This window comes from Staurois parvus, unplaced genomic scaffold (assembly GCF_062004578.1).
Source record: "Staurois parvus isolate SC_StPar_1 unplaced genomic scaffold, SC_StPar_1.0 ptg000021l, whole genome shotgun sequence".
NCBI lineage: Eukaryota > Metazoa > Chordata > Amphibia > Anura > Ranidae > Staurois > Staurois parvus.
Genome location: NW_028317817.1, coordinates 11,051,130 through 11,065,703, shown reverse-complemented (window position 1 = coordinate 11,065,703; position 14,574 = coordinate 11,051,130). Strand labels below are relative to the sequence as shown.

Here is a 14,574-nt window from a genome sequence, read left to right as displayed (position 1 = left end):
CATCCGTTATATCCCCTGCTATCATTATTCCCATTACCCCCCTCCACCCATCCCCGCCCACCCTAAAACCTACCCCCCCCAAAGAAAAATAAATCTACCCACTCTGCAACTCTCCATTACATCTTTTCCTAAATAAGGGTTACTTTCACATATCCCACTCTACTGCTTCATGTATTTCACCTTGGGCTCAAAATCTTCCCATTTTCCCCACCTCCTCTAATATACATCCATCTTGTCTTCTTGCATATAATACAGTTTCTCGATTCTCTATATCTGATTCACTCTTTCCGCCCAATCCTCTTCTTTCGGCACCTCTGAGCTATGCCAAAACGTAGGTATCAGACTCTTTGCCGCATTTAGATAATACCATATGCCCAAATCTTTGTATTTGTTCACTGATAACTCTGTACCATGTAACAAACACAACTCTGGATCCAGTCCTATCTTTATCCCAGAGATTATCCCAATTAAGCAAACCATTGTCTCCCAAAAACCTTGAATCTTTGGGCACTCCAACCATATGTGGTATAACATACCTATCTTTCCACACCCGTGCCAACACTCTGGTGTATTCTCCCCACTCTTATATTCTACGTTCGGTGAAATGTGCCATCTTGTTAAACACTTATAATTTACCTCCACCTCTCTCATACTTACATTTTCGTGTGTCAGGTGTTTACCACCTTTATCTTTCAATATTATTTTGTGTACTCTTATCAAAAAAGTATTGCCTACTCCATAATGACCAAAAATGCCCATAGAAGCAGATACTTGTGATATTTGTTATTTTGAAAAAAATGGCTGGACTAACAGCATGAATTAAATACAGACACCCACATACCTTGAGATGTCTTCAGTGTGCCCATGAAGCCCCAAACCCATCTTGTTTTAATATGCAGATGTCAACCTCATTTCATGGAGTTGGCTCTTGGTCCCCTGTCACTTCCTGTACCTTGCTGTTGGTCAAGAACCTGGTCCATCAAATTCAGTTAAATCAAGGCTCAAGAGGTCAACCAAACAATTTTATAGGATAAGATCATACTTTGCTTAAGAGAGCACTCCAGGTTTCAAGGTTTCATGTATGTGTCATCCATCCACTTTTTTCATCTCTCCAAAATCTATTGTAAGCAACCCTTAAGGATGAAATTCCAGGTCTACTTACCTTTTGGAACCATTTTGACAGTGACTTATTCCTTGATTTGTTTTTACTTATTGTAGATAATGTAGTAGGGTGACTGTGAACAGGTTTGGGAACTACCACAAGATGTCTTGGCAAGTACCCATGAAAAAAATAAAATAAAATGGGAAATTTATTTTATTCCCATATACTTAAACTGCATTTACAGACAGCCAAATCTTCTTTTTTTTTAATGAATTTAAATATTCCAGTAATGGTATCTATTTCACTGAAAACTACAGTATTATGGGAATTTTCCTTAATTTTGGAGTCATTTCTTCTCACTTCTCAGAGACAAGAAGCAAAGGAAAATCTCCTCAATGGGACACAGGCATCAAAAAAATAAACTGAAACGGGTTTTAATCCTTTCCCACTCTATAAAAAGATAAAAATGGTCATCGTTATAACTGGCTACCTGATTCTTCGATTGCTCATCCCCTTATGTCATAATATAATTATCTATAAATGTAAAAAAATAATAGTGTAGTCATATTCTTTTCATAGTTCTGCGTTCGTTCTGGTATTTTGATATACAGTATATCAAAAGTGTATACATATATGCTAACATTTTACATGCCAAAATAGGGTTCTACACTCAAAATATTTGAGCTGAAGATCACCCACCTTTCTGAATTTATATCCCAGTGGGGCTCTGAAAGTCAGCACTGTTCTTCAAAATCAGGATTGTTGGGAATCATGGATATTAAATTAATGAAACGTTTATGTTCCAGTTTGATATTATTATATGGTGAATTATATTAAATGCCAGATATTGCTAAATCAGTATTTATACAAAACACTCTGTGATGAAATCTTTTATTCCATTTTCACAGATGTGAATATTTAGCTGTCAAGACAAGACCTAATGTTCAAAACATGAACTGTTGAATATGATATAAACAAATCCAGGAGGTCACTAAGAAGAGCAGACTACTTAAGGTAGGAGAAACATTGTTAATTGCATTATATGAAAATAATACATTGTGAACATTTTTTTTTTTTTTTAGAAAAGAGAAAATAGTTAAGAAAATGTTTCTGATTGTCACCATATAAAGCTATAGGCCCTGTTAATGTATAACGAAAGCCTCAGCAAACAAGCATTTACTAATTATTTATGTTTTATTAGCACAGTTGCTGTAATTTTTTAGAATGTTTTTAGTCTGCTGATCCCCTCCAGCCCTCCTCCCAACCATCCCAGTTGATGACACATATGAGCACTTGGGACGGACAGAAGTGAAGAGCCGAATAGTGAAGTACAATTAAGTATGCTTCCCTGCACCACTCTGTAGATCCATGTACAGTACCAATTAATAAAATGTCTCTCTCATACACCGCAGTCTCCAGTCCCTCTATTCCTCCAACACACGTGCTGTGAGGTCACAGGAGGCGGAAGTTCGGGTTGGGGCATTTGGTATCAATGTGCCCTGACAGTATTCACTGTCAGTGCTCACTAAAACCTCCATTGGCCAGATTACCGTATTTTCCGTCGTATAAGGCAACTGGGTGTATAAGACGACCCCCTAATTTTCCAGTTAAAACATAGGTTTTGGGCTATACTCTCCGTATAAGACTACCCCCCCCCTTCCGAGGCAACACCATTTAAAAACATCAGATTTTTTAATTGAAATGGTTGTGACTTACCGGTACTTAAAATCCTTCAAAATCCATGATTGGCCCAGTGTATACTGTATGTAGCCGCAGCTACCGTACATACACGCATCCAGCGGGCTGATTACAGTAGGACGTTTTGAAACCGCTTGGCTCACCGCACATCCAGCGGGCTGACAGATTAATCTGTCATAGGGACATTTGTTTTGAGCCAGCTTGGCTCAGCGCGGTATACTGTATGTACAGTATTACCACACATCCAGCCAGCTTGACCCAAACAAACTCAAGGTTCACATTTTATACCCCGCGTATAAGACGACCCCCAATTTTTGGGGTATATTTTTAAGTATAAAAAGTAGTCTTATACGCCAGAATATACTGGTATATGTCCTCCACAATGGTGAATTGTGGCGGAACCCTTGGTTGAGAAAGCTTGGTCTAAGAATTAATTCTCCTGTGTTCTGTGATATTTTACAAGAAAATAATTTTTCAGGTAAGTCAAAAATCCAATTTTTATTAACCTCTAGGGTAAATAGAAACTAACAACTAACATATGAAGCTAAGGTCAGCAAGCAGTGCACCTCACTGGCAAATGTACAAAGAGACCTATATTCTTGTGACTAGTAAGGTGTACTGCATAGCGACCTGTGCACTATGGTCGGCATCTGTATTGGAGGTAGCTGAAGGCTATATGTAGATAACAAGGTATATGTTCCATTAGCTGGGCAAGGAATCTGTATTTGCCCATCCTCAAATGGCAGCTTCATCTCTTAGATGCAGTGGCTACAGATTGTTTAGCCTTTATGCATATTATATATTTATAAAAAATATTTCTCCACATTTGTTATGAAAATACTATTTCACATAAAAGATCAGGTGAATATTTGTAACAGAACATTGGGTGACTTTTCTAACCGCTCTGCCAGCAAATGAGACTACATTTCCTTTGATTTACAAAGGGTCTTTAGATTTTTTGAGCTTTGGTGCCTGCAGCATTTGGTGCATTGTCTTTTGATTCATAATCCATTAAAAGTTTCAAAGAACGAAGTGATGATTTTATCTTGGATCTGTAAATGATTTATGTTTTGTTATTAAAGTATTTTTTTTTTTACAAAAAAACAAAAAACACAACTTTCTTTACCTTTTGTAAATGGCAGTCTACATCAGCCCTTCTTAACCAGGTTCCTTGTGAGGTTGCTAGGGGTTTATTAACCCCTTCGTGCCTAAGGATAAAACAAATCTTAAAGCATGAGTACTATTTTGCAACTTTGACATATGTTAGCAAAACCGTACATATGATCACAACTACTTTGTGCATCCAGGTGGATTATACTTTATTTTTTTCAGAACAAATTGGGCTTTCATTTGGTGGTAAATGGTAATGGATATCTTCTGATTTCTTTTTTATTATCAAAGGAAAATTGGCCCAAAATAGTAAAAAAAAATTTATTTTAAATTTAGCTGTATATTTTTTGCTACTACCATAACCTACCACCAAAGAACAACCCAAAATAGTTTCTCCTGCTACGATACCACATATGTGTATGTTGTTGTTTGTACCCATAGTACAGCCTAGAAACAATAGTGCGCAGTTTGACTTTTTTTATCCTGCCACTAACTGATGCTGGTACTAATTTAAAAAATCCTGACAAAAAAAATGTTGACCCTGACCTTGACCTTTGACCCTGACCTTGACCCAAACACTAACCCTGGATCTGACCTAGATCAAACCTTGAGCTGGGTACAATGTATCCAGGGGCGGACTGACCATTTGGAAACTCGGGCACTGCCCGAGGGCCTGGGGTCAGTAGGGGGCCCCATGAGATGCCCCTGGTACCTTTTTCATAGGCTTTTTTGAGTTTGGGCAAGGACACAGGAGCCCCATGATCCCCTATTGCCCGGGGGCCCCATGAGTTATCAGTCCGCCCCCGAATGTATCCCTCTCCTCCATTCAGAGAGAGAAAACACGGGGGCAAGCTTCACAGTGACTAATCACTGCGATAGCCAATCAGAGGCGATCACAGCGATCAGGTGACCCAGAATCGTGAGTTCCAGGTTCCGATCTTTAGAACGGGACCCAGGGCTCTCAGTGAGACCCCGGTCTCTGTATCCTGTGGCGCGCTCCCAGCACAAAGACAGGTACGCAAGTTAGTGGCCCCACAGCATAAAGCCCAGTGCAGTGGGGCTGCAAATTTGCATACCGTCAGCATGAAGGGGTTAAACCAATATTGAACCCGAAAACAAAAATGTGATATATTGCAGCTTTACCTATCCTTTTTGTTAGTCTTTTTTACCTTTATTTTGAGCTGGTGATCTGGCCAGTAAAACACTTCCTGTCTTAGGGTGTAGAAGCAATGGAGATATTTTTGGACAACAGCATTGTCAATGTACAGGTAGGGTAGTATTAGATGGACTGGCAGATTTATATGGACTTGACTAACAAATTAAAGGATAAGTTCACTTTTGGGAACATGTTACATGTTCCACCTGTTTGTAGGGTGGAATATGTAACATGTTCCTCTTCCTGTTCCTGCGGCTCTCTCCCTGACTCCCAACCTCTGTGATAGCTGGCTGGGAATCTTCTCCTGCACCCGCAGTCCCTATTTGAAAATAGCGGGACCATGCAAGGCTCTACCCACACAGCCGTGTCATTCATTCACAGAGTTCTGTGAATGAATGCCCACAAGTAGTTCTCAATGAACTGTGAGGATGCTGGTGAGCACTCTCATAGTCCACTGAGCTTCCTGGACTGAAGTATCTGCCTGCCTGTATCGGACATTTTACAGGACCCAGATATTGCGCCCACGATCTGCTGATTATGAGTGTAATGTTTTACAAGCTCTAAAGAAAAAAAAAATAGTGAACTTATCCTTTAAGGGTCAGTTCACACAACAAAAATGCACTCTGGATGCATTCTGGATACGTTTGTGCTTTCAGTTCACACCACACGCAGTTCCGGTGCAGTTTTGATGCCATTTGCCATGTTCTAGTATGGTTTCAGTGCAGAAAAAATGCAGCATGTCCTACTTCTTCTTCTGCACTGAAAACTGACTGGAAATGACTGCACCAGTGTGAACCAGGGCCATTGTAATACATGGAAAACACTGTGCATGCATTTTTGATGCAGAAAAAAAGTGCACCGAACTGCATCTAGTGTGAACTAGCCCTAAAGCTGAACTCCAGATAACACTTTATAAGCCGTTACAGCAACAGATTTTGCTATGATAAATGTTTTACATAAATGAACAAAATCTGACCAATGTAAGCACCCCTGACAGTGTTAACCACTTGAACTCCTGAGGATTTACCCCCCTTAATGACCAGGCCTCTTTTTGCTACTTGGCGCTGCACTAATTCAACTGATAATTGCGCGGTCATGCTATGCTGCACCCAAACGAAATTTACATCCTTTTTTTCACACAAATAGAGCTTTCTTTCAGTGTAATTTGATCACCTGTGTGCTTTTTATTTTTCACGCTATAAACAAAAAAACGCCAAAAATTTTGAAGAAAAACAATATTTTTTATTTTCAGCTATAAAAAATATATAGTAAACTCAAAGTTGGTTATAAATTTAGGCCAAAATGTATTCTGCTACATGTTTTGGTAAAAAAATAAAAATAATAAAGTGTATATTGATTGCTTTGTATGGAAGTTATAGCGTCTACAAACTATGGTATAAATACTGCAATTTACGCAATTTTTCTGCTATACAGCGCTGCGCTAGTTTAACGGGTAATTGCGCGGTCATGTAATATGGTACATAAATGAAATTTACATCCTTTTTTTCCCCACAAATTGAGCTTTCTTTCGGTGGTGTTTGATCGCCTGTGCGGTTTTTATTTTTTGCGCTATAAAAAAAAAAGGCTGACAATTTTGAGGAAAAAAAAACAATATTTTGGACTTTTTGCTATAAAACATGTCTAGTAAAAAAAAATGCAAAAATCAAATTTAGTCATAAATTTCTGCCAAAATGCATTCTGCGACATGTCTTTGCTATAAAAAAAAACCCAATACGTGTAAATTAATTGGTTTACGTGAAAGTTATAGCGTTTACAAATGGCGGGAAAGATACTGTGATTTTTAGGGTTTTTTTATACTAATAATGGCGGCAATCAGCGAATTATGGCGGCGATCAGGGACTTATGGCAGCGACTTATGGCAGGACTGCGGCGGACATTCTGACATTGGGGGGTACTGACTTGGGGTCACTGACATCCCCAAAAACACTAATACAGTGATCAGTGCAAAAAAAAAAAAAACTGACACTGTACTAATGGCAATGGGGAGGAAGGGGTTAACTTTATTTAGCAGGGAAGGGTTATAGGAGTGAGGGGAGTGTTTTACTAGGGGGCGGGGGTGTGTACTGGGCGGGACAAGGCTGATCGAGAAAGTGAAACTATTCTTTTTCGATCAGCTCATCCTCGAGCTGACAGAGAGGTGACAGACAGCACAGCTACTGCAACTGTGCTCTCTGTCACCGTTTACCGCCGATCGCCGGGACATAGCCGCTAATGAGCGGCTGTAACCCGGCAACTGACATCTGCGGCGGTGATGCACAGGACAAATAGGGCAGCAGCGCGCCTCGCGCGCGCCCCCTATTTGTTTACAAAACATACGTTTTAAAACGTGGTTTTGCCTGTGAGTGCCGCCCTGCCACCGTATATGTACAGTGGCTGGGCGGCATGCGGTTAAAGTGTTTGCTTCAACCCTTCAACTTTTTCTAGACAAATTGGCCTGTTAAAGAAAGTTGAAAAATAACAGGCTTTCTGGCCTGATCACTAGGTGAAAAATAAAGGGAAGAAAACCTAAATAAAGAAAACGGAAGCAGCCACCACATCCAAGAATTTGTAAGCTGCAATATAATACATTTTTGTTTTTAGGTTTAAAGATTATGTAAACCCAACATTTCATATTCCTGATATGTGTCCGCTGTACCATGTACTTGTATGAAAAGCAAGCCCATTCTGTTTGTATTGCTGTGTGAAATATCTTGTGTACCTGCCAGTCCCTCTGCTTTCCTATTAAAAACTGACCACACTAGGCACAAGAGCACAGAGCAGTCAGTTTCAGCGGTCAGATACAGCGATGTGTACGAGAGACTCACCTTCCTCACTAGCTGAGACAGCAGCAGGAGTCATTTGCTCCCACTGCTGTCAATCACAGACAGTGAGCCAATGAGGAGAGAGAGAGACTGGGCCGAGCCCTGGCTCTGTGTGTGCATGTGTGAATGGATCAAGCCTGCTTGGGGGCCCCCACAGCAAGTTGCTTGCTCTGGAGGCACTCTGCAGAAAGGAGGAGCCAGGAGCGCAGACAGGGGACCCAAGAAGAGGAGGATCAGGGCTGCTCTGTGCAAAACCACTGCACAGAGCAGGTAATCATGACATGTTTGTTTATAAAAAAAAAAAGCCTTTAATATCACTTTAACTGATAGTATGCCTGCATATCTATGAAAGTGGCTGAATTCCTGGAGTTCAGTTTTAACGCTGGGTTCACACTAATACGTAGGCTGCGGGCTGGTTGCGGGTGCAGGAATTGCACCTGTTGCTACACCCGCAGCCACCCGCAGCCAAACCGCACTGCTTTTGCAAGACGCGTGCCCTCACACATCTCAGCCCGCATCGCGATCATGGGTGATGAAACCACAAGGAAATCTCATGGTAAAAAAAAGTGGTTTCCCTGCGGCCGCGTTTTTAAACAGATGCATGCACCTTTTCTGAGCAGGACACATGGCACAGCAGCCTATTCAAACGAATGGGCTGCCATGCTTGAGCAAACGTGGACCGCACAACCCACACTAGTGTGAACCAGGCATTAGATAGGATTTCCTCCCTTACTTCTTGTTGTATCTCTGGGACAGATAGTAAAGTGATATTTCCCCAAGACACAAGAGGAAACATATCTGACATTTTTCAACCATTGCCTATAAAACTAAAAGAAAAGCAATTTTTGATTTAGAAATACTTTATTATTCATTTGAAATGAGACATCATTTGGTAGACTACAACTACAGGCTGTATAATTTATGCTCTTCTTGGGCCACTGAGGTTTTGTGACAAGCAGATTAAGTCATGGGGCAGTTGCTATTTAGTCAAGGCTGTCATTTACATGATGTGTACATGAATAAATATAGTTTTTCCCTCCTGAGTTCAAAGTGAAATTGACATACCATTAAACGCTTAACATGCCTCCTGTAGGATGGCTGTTGTATTAAATGATAGATGAGTGCATTATTTTAAACATATCATTGGAAGTATTGAAAATTAACGTTTGGATTAATCAAATTCCAAATAATTAGCAATGAGGAAGCAGATTGTTCCATTTCTTCTGTTTGGAAACTATTTATTTTTACACTTTCCAAAAGCCATTTTCAATATGTTGTTCCATATGCTCCTTACTTTAGGATTTTAAGCTGCAACCATAATGTGGCTATTGCTATCTTCAATAGCTGTGTTCATTATATAAAACTGCATACTTAAACATGCAATTGTCTGTAAGTATATTATTTTTTTTTTTTTAAGTCCGCAAACGTGAGACTGTAACGAAAAAACCCGTAAGTGTCCGCAAAAAAGTGCAAGTGCAGAAACACACACACGAAAAACGTGCACTTAGGGGTGTGTTTGTCCTACCCCCGAAAGGGCTGGACCGTTCACCCGATCCCCCGGGGCACGAAGCTCCTGACAGGGACAAGGTTCCCATTTGGTCCTCCTGGCCAAAAGGCCTGGTGGACCACCGTTCCTTATGCCCAGCCGAAGCCGGACATCCAGTACTAGGCAAGGGGGTTCTCCCGAAGAGAAAACCCCCTAGGGATCAGGGGAGGAAGGAACCGTATGGCCACACATCCTCCCCCTAGACTTCAGGTAAGGCCCGAGGACCCACACCCTCCATCCGTGAAAAAACACACACATAAGAAAGCAAAAAGTGACAAAACGTGGGAGTGAATAAATAAATAGAATAAAAATAAAAAAGTGGTACCGTGCCTAATAGTGCACAGACCAGGCCCTGAGGCCCGTAGCAAAAATTGCCCTGGACTTAGCCAAAAGACCTGGTCCTTAGGGCGCTGTGCAAAAAAGAGTGTAAAAACAGTGGCCATGTGTCATCTTCACACCGTGGGGTCCCACACCCAAGTGTTACTAGTGACACCCCTGAGCGCGTCTCCTCAGGGGGCACTGAGTTTGCGGACTTTTTGCCTCCTCAGCCCCAGGCCAGACCAAGGTAGCATGCTCAAACCAGGAGGAACTGGGTCTTTCCGGTCTCCCCAGAGGAATTACTCCCAAGGCCCCAGAACGAATCATGGCGCTCCCTGGTTTCTGTCCCTCCGGTACTAGCCTTCCGGACCCCCATCATACCAGTGAGGGTACTGTACAACAACCATCCCCGTAAACTAGAATGGTCGGTAGCACCCCCACTGGACACTGATAAGAACAGATACTACACTTGATCTTAGCCAAAAGGCCGAGAAGCGATTATTATTAGTACAATATATTCCACATGACCATTTATACAGGAAAAAGTCATGTGGACCATGTTTTATGTCAAACATACTTTCAACCGCTCTATATCATAGTGATGGGCCGAAATACTTTAAGGGGAATCTAATGCCTAGAAAAGAGCGTTTGGACATGCAAAAATTCATGTTTCAATGTTAATACATAATGATACATGCCCTCAGGGTGTTGCCATGCATTTCTCCAACTCCCTGGAACAGCGTACAACTTCCGTTCAGCTTATAGGCTTTAAAATTGTCAGTTATTTAAATAAAAGGAAGCATAACTGCTGGTTTTCTACTACTGATTGCTCAGCATGAACTAATACATAGAAGAGATTTCTGCATTCTCAGCATGCTCAAAAGTACTCTAAACATGCCATGCCTGGCATATTTTATTAAGAGCAGTGTGCTGTAGGTTTAGATACATGCACATCTTTTTTATGCTACTGGTACTGTGGGCAAAACTTGCACATTATGTCACTGTTACTTCACACAATGCCCTCCTCTATTGGTGACAGGTCTAGCCTCCAGTTGTTACTATGTCACTCTCAGAAGGAGCCAGCATGCGTGGTGCAGTGTATGTGCAAAGAGAAAAATTACTAGGGACAGAATTTTTTTTTTTCTTTGGCAAAAGAGACGTTACATGTATGCTTTGCCAAAATATTTTATTTCTTTATTATAATTTATTTATAATTATATTATAATTATAATTATTTATTATAATTTATTTATATGAATTTAGCATGGTGTCAGTAGAAATTAAAGTGGTTGTAAAAATGAACAAGGATATACTCATATAGTGTGTACTTGACTCAGTCCATAGCAGTTAGGGCTTATGTACACTGCAGCTGCTAAAATGACATTCAGGAGCTGTTGAGTGTTTTTTACAGCATCCCCTGAACTCTCCTTTATGTTTTCCTATGTGTCCATGTACACATAGTCGTTTGCAGTCATTTCCAGGCAGTTGAGTTCACAGTAGTTTTCTTGAACGCATCAAAATTGTGTTGAGGATTCAAACGCTTGTAAACGCATGTAAATACAGTTAACCACGTTTGCATTTAGACAGCATTTTTTAACAGGTCCATATCCAGATGCTGTCCAGAGGCTTTTTTCTTCATCACAAATGCATGAAAAGCGTTTTCCATGTATTCAAATGGACCCAGTACACCAGCGCAGTCAGTTCCAGGTTTTACATAAAGAAAAAAATGGTAGAACGTGCTGCATTATGCTCATGATTGGATCGATAGTGAATACAACCAGAAAAGACAAGTAATCTCAACACATACTGCTCTCTCTGCTTCTGCTCTCTCTATTTCTCTCAAAATGTCTGAAATAGTTCATTATTTACTGTTTTTCAATGCATTCTGGGCATTTAGGAATGCCTCCTGAGGTTATCTTTTAAAAACGCTTCTAAACGCAAATGCTCATAAACGTGGTATGAAAACGCGGCTAAACTGACGTTTTTTAACCTACATTTTCTAGCATTTTCCAGAGGTCAGAAGAGTTTTCCAAAAGCCTTGTGTACATAAGCCCTTAGTGCGGATTCTGCCTGCACTTTTATTCCTCTGTCAAGAGTCACTGCAAGAGTCACTTTTGACAGTGACAGTTTTTCCAGATACCTAGCAATCCTCGGAGACATCCCTCAGAACACATCAGGTAATTGACAGCATCAAAAGTGAAAATTTCTCAGTGAGACTGTGTAGATAGGAAGGGGTGTCCTTTCCCTTCATTTAGGTCCCAGTTTACATTCAACTCTGTGCTGTCTGCTGTGCAGTGTATGACATTAGATCCCTACCTCCTTCTTCCTGAAAGCTAAGAAATACCATCTAAATGGTGTACTTTAGAAAGCTGTGGAGGTGAAAGGGCTACAGATAAACAGGTACAGCTTTTGTAGCAGTATTTCAGTAGGTATATGTAAGGGCTTATTTTTACTTTAAAGTACAGTTATGTATAAATCTAGAATTCTCACTAAATATTAAAATTATATTTCCATTAACACGGTTAATTGGCATGCAATTCGTATTGCTCCCCTTCTATTTCATTCATTTTTATGTGACCTATAAAATCAAAGTGATGCAAAAATATGAGTGTAAATTGGGTGTTTTGTAGTTCAATTTACTTTAACTTGAAATGCATTCATATTTTATGTTCCAACCTAATTATGTTTTAATTATTTTAAATAACCATTTCAAAACAAATGTACAAAGGACCATTAATGAACCAAAGGATTTGTACCATTAAAGTGTCCTTGAGAATGATCCGATATTAAAAAAGATAAAACCAATTTATCTCAAGCTAGTTACAATGACAAATAGTCTTTAAACACTGGTTTTCAGTCCTAGGGCCTCATGCACACAGAGCTTAAAAAAACACCGCAGGCATTCAATGCTTTTTTTATGCTCTTAAAAGCACCTCTACATTAGTCTATGTGGCCATGCACACATAACGTTTACGAGCATATTTGAAGGGGAATGTTTACAGGCAGAAAAAAAAACACCAAAGACACAACGAGAGAGGAGATTTTGAGCAGAAAAAAAAAACATACGCATGTAAATGCATGTAACCACGCATAAACGTGCAAAACGCAGTCCAGGCACCTCCAACACTGAATATATGTAATGACAAAAGGTGGTGGGGAGAGTCTATTGTTACTGGTGGGGAGGGACTATTGTTACTGGGGAGATTTTTTTTTATATTGGGGGAATGTATTGTTGGTGGGAAAGTGTATTGTTGCTAATGAGGGATCTATTGTTGCTGGGGTCTTATTTTGCTGGAAAGGGTCTATTGATGCTGGCTGCTGATAGCTCTATTATTGCTGGAGGAGGTATATTGTTGTTGCAGTGGATCTATTGTTGCTCATGGGTTTATTGTTGCTGGGGGTCTATTTTTTTGCTGGCTGCAGGGGATCTATTTTACTGTATTTCTTGTTATTATTAACAAAATCCTTACAAACTGCTTAGCATCACAAAATGATACTTGGTTCCATATTCCCTAAAAGGGGCAGTACTGAGAATCGGGTAGGGGCGGAAGCAAGGGATGGAGCTCAGAGGTAGGTACGGGGCAGAGACAAGGGGGGAGTACCTGCACCTATTCTTTGAGAAAAAAAACTTTGACCTCACATTTTAATATCAATTACAGCAGCTGACCTCAGTACTGCTGTGTGTGCTGCTGTTTCTTCTTTAAGATCTTGCCTTTCTTTTTGGTTGAGCTGGTCCAAAGTTCTCTACCGCCCAGGGTTCCTGTTTTTGATTGTCAACCCTTACGTGCGTGTTTTTCTGAGGGAGAGACTCCAAGCCCTGATGCCATGACACTGCCTGGGCCAGTATGCATAGGCAGCCATGGAGGAATATAAAGGGCATGCATGTGCAGTGTTTGTGGTGGCGTTATGGGACATGCAGTCCCAAAAATGGGGTACGCAGTCAGGGAAGAATATAAGGGGCACACAAGCACAATGGCCATGGTAGTGGTGGAATTATGGGACATAGTCAAGAGGAGGAGGAACAAGAACACTTTTAATGAAGTGATGAGTGTGCACTCCCTGACCAGAACCTGGAGGCTACAGTATTAAAGAAACAAAATGCTAAGCCTAGTACACACTATGAGAGAATCAGACAACTGATCGTCAGATTTTCCACAAAAGTGCATATCATGATGTAGTCCGATTGGTATCGACTTTTAAGAAAATTCTCAGCCGACAAAGGCAAACATAGTCAAATGTAGCTGTGGACTACCATAGTAGAAGATAAGTGCAGGGTCATTCTTTGTGTAGCACTTACTCCCGAAGGAGCCGCTGTAGTTTGGCCCAGGTGTTCTCTCTATTTGCCCTGTATCCAGTCACAAGGTATTTTCGCACATCCAGGTGCACACACACTTTCGCTCATTGTCTCCAACGACCAGTCTAGGGGATGTTTGTTTTTGCTGTTTTAATGGAGAACTTGGATAGAGAAGGGGAATTTATTATTATTATTCAGGATTTATATAGCGCCAACAGTTTGCTCAGCACTTTACAATATAACGGGAGACAATACAGCAACAATACAGTTCAATGCAAGAGGGATAGGAGCAGGAGTGGACTGACCATTTGGAAAACTCAGGCACTGCCCGAGGGCCCGGGGTCAGTAGGGGGCCCCATGAGATGCCTCTAGTACCTTTTTCATAGGCTTTTTTGAGTTTGGGCAAGGACACAGGGGCCCCATGATCCCTATTGCCCGGGGGCCCCATGAGTTGTCAGTCCGCCCCTGGATAGGAGGGCCCTGCTCCTTGGAGCTTACAATCTAGTAGTAGGATACTGCGCAAAAAGA

At 40.8% G+C, this 14,574-nt stretch overlaps 1 protein-coding gene and 1 pseudogene across 5 annotated transcripts in view; one reads left to right on the top strand and one right to left on the bottom strand.

Annotated features, from left to right (window-relative positions):
- The window catches only part of RARB (retinoic acid receptor beta), a 960,987-nt gene that overhangs the window by 325,929 nt on the left and 620,484 nt on the right, over positions 1-14,574 (top strand). For all 5 annotated transcript variants that reach the window (XM_089690941.1, XM_089690911.1, XM_089690935.1 and 2 more), the window contains one exon: positions 2,011-2,116. The gene's annotated coding sequence lies outside the window, so the exon portion shown is untranslated. The remainder of the gene's footprint in view (positions 1-2,010; positions 2,117-14,574) is intronic.
- On the bottom strand, positions 10,137-10,251 carry LOC149472239 (U2 spliceosomal RNA; annotated as a pseudogene).